Source organism: Rattus norvegicus, chromosome 8 (genome assembly GCF_021556685.1).
Source record: "Rattus norvegicus strain SHRSP/BbbUtx chromosome 8, alternate assembly SHRSP_T2T, whole genome shotgun sequence".
Taxonomy (NCBI): Eukaryota; Metazoa; Chordata; class Mammalia; order Rodentia; family Muridae; genus Rattus; species Rattus norvegicus.
This window is the reverse complement of record NC_141541.1, coordinates 78560197-78570645: the sequence shown is the minus strand read 5'-3', so window position 1 is coordinate 78570645 and position 10449 is coordinate 78560197. Positions and strand designations below refer to the sequence as shown.

The 10449-nt window shown below is 47.0% G+C and overlaps 1 non-coding gene across 1 annotated transcript; it reads left to right on the top strand.

The window, feature by feature from the left end:
* The first annotated feature begins 7502 nt into the window (after window positions 1–7502).
* On the top strand, window positions 7503–7634 carry LOC120094501 (small nucleolar RNA SNORA17). The gene has a single exon (XR_015628340.1). It is a non-coding gene; the product is annotated as a small nucleolar RNA SNORA17 (small nucleolar RNA).
* Window positions 7635–10449: the final 2815 nt, after the last annotated feature.

Below are 10449 nucleotides of genomic sequence, written 5' to 3'. Positions count from 1 at the left end.
CTCTTGTCTCAGCCTCTGGAATGCTGGGATTCATAGGTAAGTACGACCTAGCCTGGCTTCTTCAGCATACGATACAGATATATACAACTATATAACCAGGTTTGCTTCTTCCTTTCAATCTTTTTCTGGTTTCCAATGAAATCTTTTCTTCTTTTCCTTTCTTTGCTTTTCCTAATTAGTGCTCAAGATTGAACCCAGGTCTACAACCATGTGAATTATGCATTCTACCATGAGCTACACCCCAATCCTTAGTTCATGGTTCTTGACCCATCTAGGTTCCCTTTCCTTGACCCAGGAGCTGGTCCTGGACCCCATGCATTTCTTCTTGGGCATGTGTTACCTACAAGACCACATCTGATCTCTGGTTTTAAGATTATTGCCTGCTAAAGCCACTCAAAGGCTGTCTTCTGCTCACCTCTTTTCCAAGCCCAAAAGTCGACATTGCCGTTGCCTTCTCCAGGTTTCTTCTTGTTTGCTTAGGGAGGGCTGTGATTAGTCTTGTCGACTTGATGGGATTTAAAACTCTCATATATACTGGAGAGAGGGCTCACCCTGGATGTGGGCTTCATCCATGGACTGGTGTCCCTGACTGAATGAAGGGAGTGGCATGACAACATTCATGTATCTTTCTCAGCATCCTGCCTGTGGATGCCCTGTGACCAGTTGCCTCATCCCATGCCTTTCTGACTGAAATGGAGCATCCTCAAATTGTGAGCCAAAATAGACCGTTTTTTTCTGTCCTGGGTACCTTTCACTGTCAGCTTGATACAGCCTATTGTCATTCCTCAGTTGAGGAATTTCCTTCATCAGTTGGCCTGTGAGCATGTCTCTGGGTAACTGAATTGATGCAGGAAGGTCTATCCCACTGTGGTTGGTACCATCCCTCGACAAGTGGTCCTCCACTGTAGAGGAAAGGTAGCTAAGCAGGACCCTGTTAGTGAGCCAGCAAGCAGCCATCCTCTGTGGGTTCTGCTTCAAGCTCCTGCTTGAGTTGCTGTCCTGACTGTCTTCAGTGATGACTGTAAATTGGAAGTTATAAGCCAAAGAAGTCCTTTTCTCCCTTAGGTAGCTTATATGGGGTGTTTTGTCATAGCAATAGCAAATTAAAACCTTATACATAAAGTATTACTGTGATAGTTAACCTGAGGGGCTCTAGAACAGGAGACAAGTCTCCAGGCAGGCACTTCTGTGAGGAACTACTTACGCTCTGGGCAAGCCTGGGAGGGGTTATGTTGATTACATTAATTGAAGTGGGAGGATCCACCCTAAGAGTGGGCAGCTCCATTCCTTGGACTTGGGGTTGGGTAGAATAAGAATGAAGAGGCTGAGCAAAACCATGGCTCTCTCACTCTCTGCCCCTGACTGTGTCAGGGCTCCTCCTGCCTTGGCTTCCCTGGCAAGATGAGTTGTGCTTTTGAACTGTGAGCCAAAGTAAATCCTTTCTTCCTGAAGTTAGCTTTGTCAGGGTTTTTTTCTTTTTTTATAGCATCAGGATAAGAAGCTAAGACAATCATATGTTCTATGTGACCAAAGCCAACCTCCGATTTCTGCCCCAAAGTTTCTCTTCCCACAGAGTCCACCACTCCAAAAATGACACTATGATTTGCCTATTTGCTCGCATTAAAATAAGATGCTGCTTCTCTTCCTAACACATCACAAGTTCGGTTATCTCTTCTTCTACCTTGTCTCCAGTTTCTTTTTCAAAACACCACTGGAGTCAACCAGCTATACCCTAGACAATGAGAAAAAGAGGCAGAGTACCAGGTATATTTGACCATAGGGAGGAGATTCAGTTCTGTTAGAAAGTTCACAGATGAATTAGTGATAGATGCATAGAGGACTAAGTCAAGAGGGGGAGGGGAGGGAGAGGAGAGGGAGAGGGAGAAAGTAAGAGAGGGAGAGATAGAGCAAGAGAGGGATCGAGGAAGAGAGAGAGAGAGAGAGAGAGAGAGAGAGAGAGAGAGAGAGAGAGAGAGAGTTATATGAGTACAGGTACATGTGTGGGTGTGGGTACATGCATGGATGTGGAAGTCATGGGACAACCTCACACATTTCTCCTCAGGAACCCTCCATCTTTTGCTTGAGACAGGCTCCCTTATAGGCCTGGAGTTTTACCAGGTGGGTTAGTTTAGCTGGCCAGTGAGCTTTTGGGATCCCACCCTAACCTCCACCTCCAGACTTGCCATCATTGGATTCCACATGCGTGCCATGATGCCCAGCTTTCTGCGTGGGCTCTAGAGATACAAACTTAGGTCTTTATGCTTTGGAAACAAATGATTTACTGACTGAGCCATCTGTCTAACCCCAGAGCAATTTTTGATGCCAAGAGTTTGAAGAAGAAGAAAAAGATAGGCAATCATCTTTGAGACTCGGCTGTGAACAATGGTCATGATATAAAACCATTGCCAATGATTGGTCTAATTAAAAATCATCTGTCACTATCCTGAGCAAGCTAAGGGAGGAGAAGTGTATGCCGCAGAAGGCAGGTCGAGCCTTACAGACAGTGAACCTTGCAGCTCCTCTTTTCTAGTAGTAGGCTCAAAGGGATGTGTAATCATGAGAGGCCAAGAAGCATCTGTACCAGCGGGCCTGGCCTTATAATTTAGTACATGTATTTCTTTGATGCAAGAAGAGTGAGAAGAAATGGAGTCTAGAGTAATGAGGGGCAGGGGAAATCACAGAGCCTTTTAGAAGAACATGCCTTAGGATTTGAAATTCCTGTTATTAATTTAGGAGCTGTCACTGCCTTTTTTCTTAGGACTCGCTTTCTGCGCCTCTGTCTACTGCTTACTCTGAACGCGCGGGTCGCTGACCACACTTCCCCTTGATGGTGACAGTAGGAAACATTTGTTAAAGAGGACTTAAGACACTAACTTAAAAGCTAATTTGGTTCAAAAGTACATAAGCTCATCGACTACAAAGTGTTCCAAATATGTTTTAACAACTTCCTGTCAAAGAACGAGGACATGGCTTTAATGTCAGCTTTAGCTCATTAAAAATGGAAGAGTTAAGGTAAAAACCTATTTTACTAACACACAAATAATTTCTCAGATACAAAGAGCATTCACTTAAACTCTTATTTTTTTTTCTCTTTGTCTGTGGAACAATCATTTTAATGTGGAGAGAAAGACAAATAATTTCATTCTAGTTAGCTATTTACAACCGTTAAAGTACTAAAGACAGCTTCTTTTTCCATAATTTTAGATAATTAAAGTAATTACCCACTAAAGTGCACTGCATGGCTTGTTATGCAATGGATTTTAGAATTCCCAGTTGAAGGTTGAGGTTCAAACCTTAAAACTCTCGCCGATACAGCGATCTCAGGCAGTTCCTCTAGTTCGTTTGAGACTCAGTTTCCTCCTTAGGTAGGAGGGACACAGTAGTCAGTCTGCAGCCTTTTCTGTGGAGATCCCCTTAGGTGGGGTACGTGAAGGGAAGGCTTTTTTTTTTTTTTTAATGTGAGTATGTTGTCCCCAGACACATCAGAAGAGGGCATCAGATCCCATTACAGATGGTTGTGAACCACCATGTGGTTGCTGGGAATTGAACTCAGGACCTCTGGAAGAGTAGTCAGTGCTCTTAACCTCTGCGCCATCTCTCCAGCCTGCAGTCAGTGCTCTTAACCACTCTCCAGCCCTTGTTTGATGTAACTCAAGCTGACTTCAAATTCACAATATAACCAAGGATGACCTCAAATTCCTGATTCTCCTGCCTCTAATTGCCAGGTGCTGAGATTACAGGAGTGTCCCACCATGCATGACTTTCTAGGTGGGTTTAGAGAGCAGGGCACATTAAGTTTTGAAAGCTGGGCATGGTAGCAAACACCTGTAATCCCAGCACTCAGGTGGCACGAGGCTACTGCAGAGTGGAGGGCGGCCTGGGTTTCAGAGCAAGACACTGTCCTGAAAATTTTTTTGTTTAAGAAAAGGATTTTGATTTTGTTTGAGATAAGAAGCTGCAAGCTAGTTTGAGCAGAGGTTGGGATGGCAGACTTACAGTGAATTGGCAGTAATTTTGTACGTGTCACTGAGACCTGCCTCCGAGAATGGCTTGACTTTTAAGGATGAGAATCATCGAATTCTGTCTTCTGAATAAAGTAAAGCAGTTGACTCAGGTTTAATTAGGCTTTTACCTTCTGGTTGGATTTGAGAGGAAGAACAAGCCAGGGAAAGCCAGGAGGAGATCTGGGCAGAGGTTCGATCAGGAGGAGGCCCACTTGCTGAGGAAAAGGTAGGCAGGTCCTCAAAGGCCAAAGCCTGTGCCAGGTGGGGACACTGGGAGCTGCATAGTTTGCTCCAGTGATCATGAGAGCAAGCCAAGCACCCCAAAGCAGAGAAGGGTGAGTGATAATAATTGTCGGGAGCCATGGACTTCATAACCCCTCTGGCCTCACTCTTCCTCAGAGAAGAATGGTGCTAGCTGGCAGTGGCCACTGGGAAGGATGATGCTAGCTGGCAGTGGCCACAGGGATGATGGGACAGTGATGCTAACTCATTTACCTTCTCATCAGCACCACAATGCATAGATAACAGTGTTGGGGGGGTTGAACTCAAGGCCTTATGTATGCTAGACATATTCCCACCCGCCCCCTACACGGTTGGAGTCAGAGTCTCATAATCTCATATATCCTAGGTGACCTGGAAGTGTCTGTGAGCTTTGGAGACTTCTGTCTCCACCGTCTAAGTGCTGGGACTGTAGGAATGCGATTTATGCAGTGTGGAGGATGAACCCAAGGCTTCATGCACACTAGGTAAGCAACCAACTGAGCTATAACCCCAATATCCCATACACCCCTTTGGGTGATATGCTCTTGCTATGTAGCCCAGGCTAGCCTTAAACTGGCAACAAAGAAACATTAGAAGCATTATTTCCTCCTAACCTCTCTGCTGGGATTACAGGCATGTGCCAGCACATCCAGCTCCCCCTCCCCCCTTTAAGGCCTTGTTAGGTGTTTAATTCACCCGAATCATGTGGGTGGGCAAGAAGGACTGCCTTTTTTTTTGGTCAGGACTTGTTCTTGAGAAGAACAGCTTTGGAAGATCCAGGGCACGAAGAGCGGGGTACGTCTGACAAGGACATTGACAGTCATCCACGCACAAGAAAAAGAGGTGATGGCTGACAGTAGGTAGGCAAGTAATAATGAGAAGACTCACAGCCAAATCCTGCCTGCACACAATGGACATAACTGCTGAGTATTTGATGCATAGTCGCTGAGCTGACAAGGGCTTGGGAGAAAACATCATAATAAAATTCCTACATTGGACAATAAGTAATACAATAAGTAATACTGGGAGTGTTTGGGGTTCCCTTTGTGAATCACTGCCTCTGACGTCCAGTAGAGCCCTAGGAGGCAGGTACCACATTATCCTGTGTTTGAGGAGTCAGAGTCAAAGAGATATAAACCAACTCTCTGAAGCACAGACAGACGGACAGGTAGCTTGTGACACCTTCACAGCCTGAGTTCCCTCGGGGCAAAGAAGAAGATGTCATCTGAGTGTTTATGTTCCAGAAGAAGAATAAAAAGCTATTTCCTGAGTTCACAGTAACCATGGTTTTCTGTATGACCGTTCGGGGTCCGATGCCTCATGTGGAAGCTTACATCACCCGGGGCACCTAGATGGGCTCCTGAAGACAGGCTCAGTATAGTCAAATGTTGAAGAGGAAACCAAGGCAATTCTAACAGATGTTACATCTTTAAGAGCAACTCGATACTATTCATTTTATTTTAAGTGCAAAATCTTTTTTCCTTTTGAAAGACTCTCTTGAGAACCAGGCAGGTCTTGAACTCATCACGAATGTTGAGCTGACCTTGAACTGCCTCCCATTTCCTAAGTGCCAGGATAACAGGCTTGTGTCACCAGGACCAACTTGTATTGTCTTTTAGGATAATCTAATCTAATGTAATCTATGTATCCGTGTGTCTTAGGATTTCTATTGCAGTAATGAAACACCGTAACCGGGAGCAGCTAGGGGAGGAAATGCTTTGTCTTATACTTCCACAGGCTGTTCTTTACTGAAGGAAGTCAGGGAAGCTCAAGCAAGGCAAGAGCCTGGAGGCAGCAGCTATGGTGTAGGCCAGGGAGGAGTGCTGCTTACTGGCTTGCTCGCCTTGTGTTTTTATTAGCACTTTGGACAACCAACTCGGGTGTGGTCCGCCCACAACAGACTAGGCCCTCCCACATCGGTCACTGATTAAGAAAATGCCCTTGCCTACAGTCCAATCTTATGGAGGCATTTTCTCAATTGAGCTTCCTTCCTTTCAGATGATGTCAGCCATGTCAAATTGACATAAACTAGTCAGGACACTGTGTATCTTCTATCATCTATTGGTCATTTGTCTGTCTATCTATCTATCTATCTATCTATCTATCTATCTATCTATCTATCTATCTATCAGTGTATTTACTGCTGGAGATTGTATCCATGGCTTTTCATATATTAGGCAAATGTTCTGCTATTGAGTTCTCTACCAAGCTCGTCCTGTTAAGATTTCTGATCCTGGTGCCTCTGTTTCCTAGGTGCTGGGATGACAGGCGTGAGACATTAAGCTCCACTTATGCCGTACTAGAGATGGATCCTCCAGCTTCTGGCATGTGAGGATGCCCTCTAGTAACTAAGCCACATCCTGAGCTCACCACTCCATTTTGTTCTTGATCAGAAGTAAAAATTACCTTCCAGTTCTCCTACCCATGAAGATCGATGCCCAAATGACACATATCTTGGCCACGTAGCTCCTCCCCCCCAAAAAAAGATGATTGACAGATGCTGTGGGACCTCATTGTTTACTGTGTGTCACGATCTGTCTGAGAATACCTCAACATGGGGCTGGTCAGACTGTTAGAAGTGGGGGCTGTCCATCAGATACTTTTTAATGGTGGTGGTTTTTGTCCTTATCCTTCCTTCCTTCCTTCCTTCCTTCCTTCCTTCCTTCCTTCCTTCCTTCTGTCCTTCCTGTCTTTTTTCTTCTTCGAGACAGAGTTTCTCTGTGTAGCCCTGGCTGTCCTGGAGCTCACTGTGTAGACCAGGTTGGCCTTAAGCTCAGAGACCCACCTGCTTCTGCCTCCGAGTGCTGGGCTTCAGGGTGCGAGCCACTGGCCAGGCTCAAGATGCTTATTTTCTGAAAGCTGTTGGAAAAAAAGAATTAAAGTGTTTCCACAGTGGATATGCAGTGGAATTTTCTACCGTGCTCTCTGGCACGTGCTCTCTGAGTTTAGGTTGAACACATTTCCCTTAGGAACTTATTTTAGAATTTCTGGCCACAAACTCTTTGGGGAAAAATATCTTTATCTCTGTAGCAAGTCATATTATGCTATCTTAAGTCTCAGTTGTGAGTTATTTAAACACACTCGAGCCTGAATTTGCCCTCGTTACAGCAGCAATTACGTAAGTTAGGACATAAATGCCCCAAAGAAGGACTTTCTCAATACTTCGTTGTTGTTTTTTTCTGGCTGTGCTTAATTGTTGCAAACAAACAAACAAACAAACAAACAAACAAACACTCCCCTGCCCTGAGAGGCACTACAGGTGTGGCTACTGTGTCACATGTGCGTCCGGAGGTTATAGAGAGGGGAGAGGCCACGTCTACACTCGGTGTCCTGACCTGTGAACATTTGAACGATTAGTAGCCCAACAGTCCTTGAAAAAAGTGACCTCGGATGACCACCCCTCCAATGCCAGGAGGAGCAGACAGGAAGCTAGCCTAAAATGACCACCAGTCTGGTGCCATGCAGGCCTGGAGGGCAGGGGTGTGTGTGGCAGCAGACCATGCCCGAGATCACTCCAGAGATGGCACCACACACTGGGTGCCACTAACAGGAGCAAGTAAGTGGTGGAGAAATGGAAGAAAAAGAGAAACAGAAGGCTGTAGGCACAACAAAGAGAGGCAGAAATGTAGATTCAAGGGTAGTGAGGAACAGCCTGATGTGAGTAGCTGGTAATGCCACCCGGGACCACGGTGGGGTCCTGGTCTGTGCTGCTACTGGGGGCCGCATCTGGGTCTGTGACTTTGCAGCAGTAGCGATCTCTAACCACCGAAGGCCAGGCAGAAGTCCGTGGTCTGGGGTGCCGCTAGGGGACATATTGATGTATGAGGGCTGTGCAGAACTGGCCCCACGCCTGGCCTGGGCATCTTGGGAGAGCTCTGCTCTGGGGGTGTGAGAGCAGGAGAGCTGGTGCCATGTGTAGCCAGCTGTAGTACTTGAGAGAGCATCCCCCCCTACACACACACACACACACACACACACACACACACACACACACGCACGCGCACGCGCGCGCATGCGCGCGCACACACACGCACACGCGCGCGCACACACACGCACGCACACACACACACAGGCACGCACGCGCGCGCGCACACACACGCACACGCACACACACAGGCGCACGCACACACACAGGCGCACGCACACGCACACACACACGCGCACGCACACATACACACACACGCACATGCACACACACAGGCGCACAAGGCGCACACACACACGCACGCACACACACGCACACACACGCACACACACACGCACACACACGCACACACAGGCGCACACGCACACACACAGGCGCACACGCACACACACACACGCACGGACACACACATGCACACACACGCACACACACGCACACACACACGCACACACACGCACACACAGGCGCACACGCACACACACACACGCACGGACACACACATGCACACACACGCACGGACACACACATGCACACACACGCACACACACACACGCGCGCACGCACACACATTTGGGAATTGTGGGTGAGCCAGCCTGAGGATGTGAGTGTGGGAGAGTTAGTTGGCCTTGCCACTTGTCTCCCCTGTCGTGGTACAGATGAGGGAGGGATGCTCTCCGGCCCCTTACACCTCAGCACCTTTGGCAGGCAGGAGAACTGACGCTGGGGTCATGATATCAGGAAAGCAGCTCTGCCCCTTACCTGCTGCAGCATTTGGGAGAGCGGGCCCTGCACCTCTCCTGGGCAGCAGGGTAGAGGTGGCTCTGGTTGTGCGGGGAGGGTTGCTGGTGAACCAGCCCTCAGGTCATGAAGAGCGGGAGAGCTGGTGGGCTGACCAGCTCAGATACCTCGAAGACCCAGCTCCAGGGCTTTGAATTGGCTCCCCCAACCTCTACCCCACTGATGAACTGCTGGAATACATGAAGGGGCTGCTTCTACAGATCCAAAACTCCAGGATCTCCATGACACAGGGCGACAACAGGATAAGAGGCGTCCCAGTGAGGATCCAGTACTGATAGAGTAGAAGAAGTCAGAGGTCTGAACCAGACCAATGACTCTTTGCAGTGCACACTCAGAAGCAAAGAAGAGTGGACAAAAGGGTCTACTGTGGGACACACTGCAGCTTCCACAAGATGTTTTTTTCTCTTTTGGGGGCTGAGGTTTCAAGGGTTGGAGGGTGGATATGAGGGAGGGGAGAGATGAGTGAGATTGGGCTACTGACGTGAAATTCACAAAGAACCAATAAAATGTTTAAAAAAAAATACTCGTGAGGTGACTAGACAGCAATTAACAATATAGTATGTATATATAAAACATAATTGTGAATTATCTTAGACATGAAGAGTAATTACTAGCGAAACAACTGGTCAATTATAGTGTATTCAGATACATAAATATCCACTATGTTTACATGTGAAAGAGGAAAAAAATGGCTGTCCTTTGAGTTGTTATTATTATCAGAAAAAGAAAAATCATAACATAAACAATACATATGCTGTGTTAATTAGTTGTGCCAAGTTTTTAAGAAAATAATGTCCCACAGTTTGAACCCCCCCACTTTGCTGGCGGTGGGGGTGGGGTACTCAGGTGTCTTATAGCTGCTGGAGTATTTCACCTTTGATTTAATTTTGTACATTCTGCTTGTTTATTTGGTGTGTGCACCCAAGAGTGTGTGGAGGTCTCGGACAACCAGAGTAAATCAGACCTTTCCTTCCACTGTGTTGGTCCCAAGAATCTGCCTTCACCTACTGAGCCACCTCCTGGACCACGATGAAATTAAGGGTGGAGTTTTGATGATCAGTCAGCATGAATGGTGTACTGTGCTTTCTGTTCCTTTGCTGTGATCATGTATTCACAGTAGTGAAGCAACCAGGAATGTTTACTGGGCTGTGGAGAGCAGCCCCAGAGGTCTTTCCCGTTCCTTACACTGTGGTGACTCTCTAAACAGTGACCTGCAGGTTTGGGGAACATTGCAGAAGAAATTTAAGAGCTGCAGAAGGGGGGCATGGGAAGGGGCAGGCAGTGCTGAGAAATGCAGTCTTCTGTACATGACATGGGCACTCACAAATCCACAGTAGCTAAGGTCATCTGCACAGATGAAGTCAGCATTTGTGGGTCCAATTAGTGCGACAGACAGCACTAACTGAATGCAGTGGGTTTAAAAGCAAAACATGGGGCTGGAGAGCTGGTCCACCAGTTAAG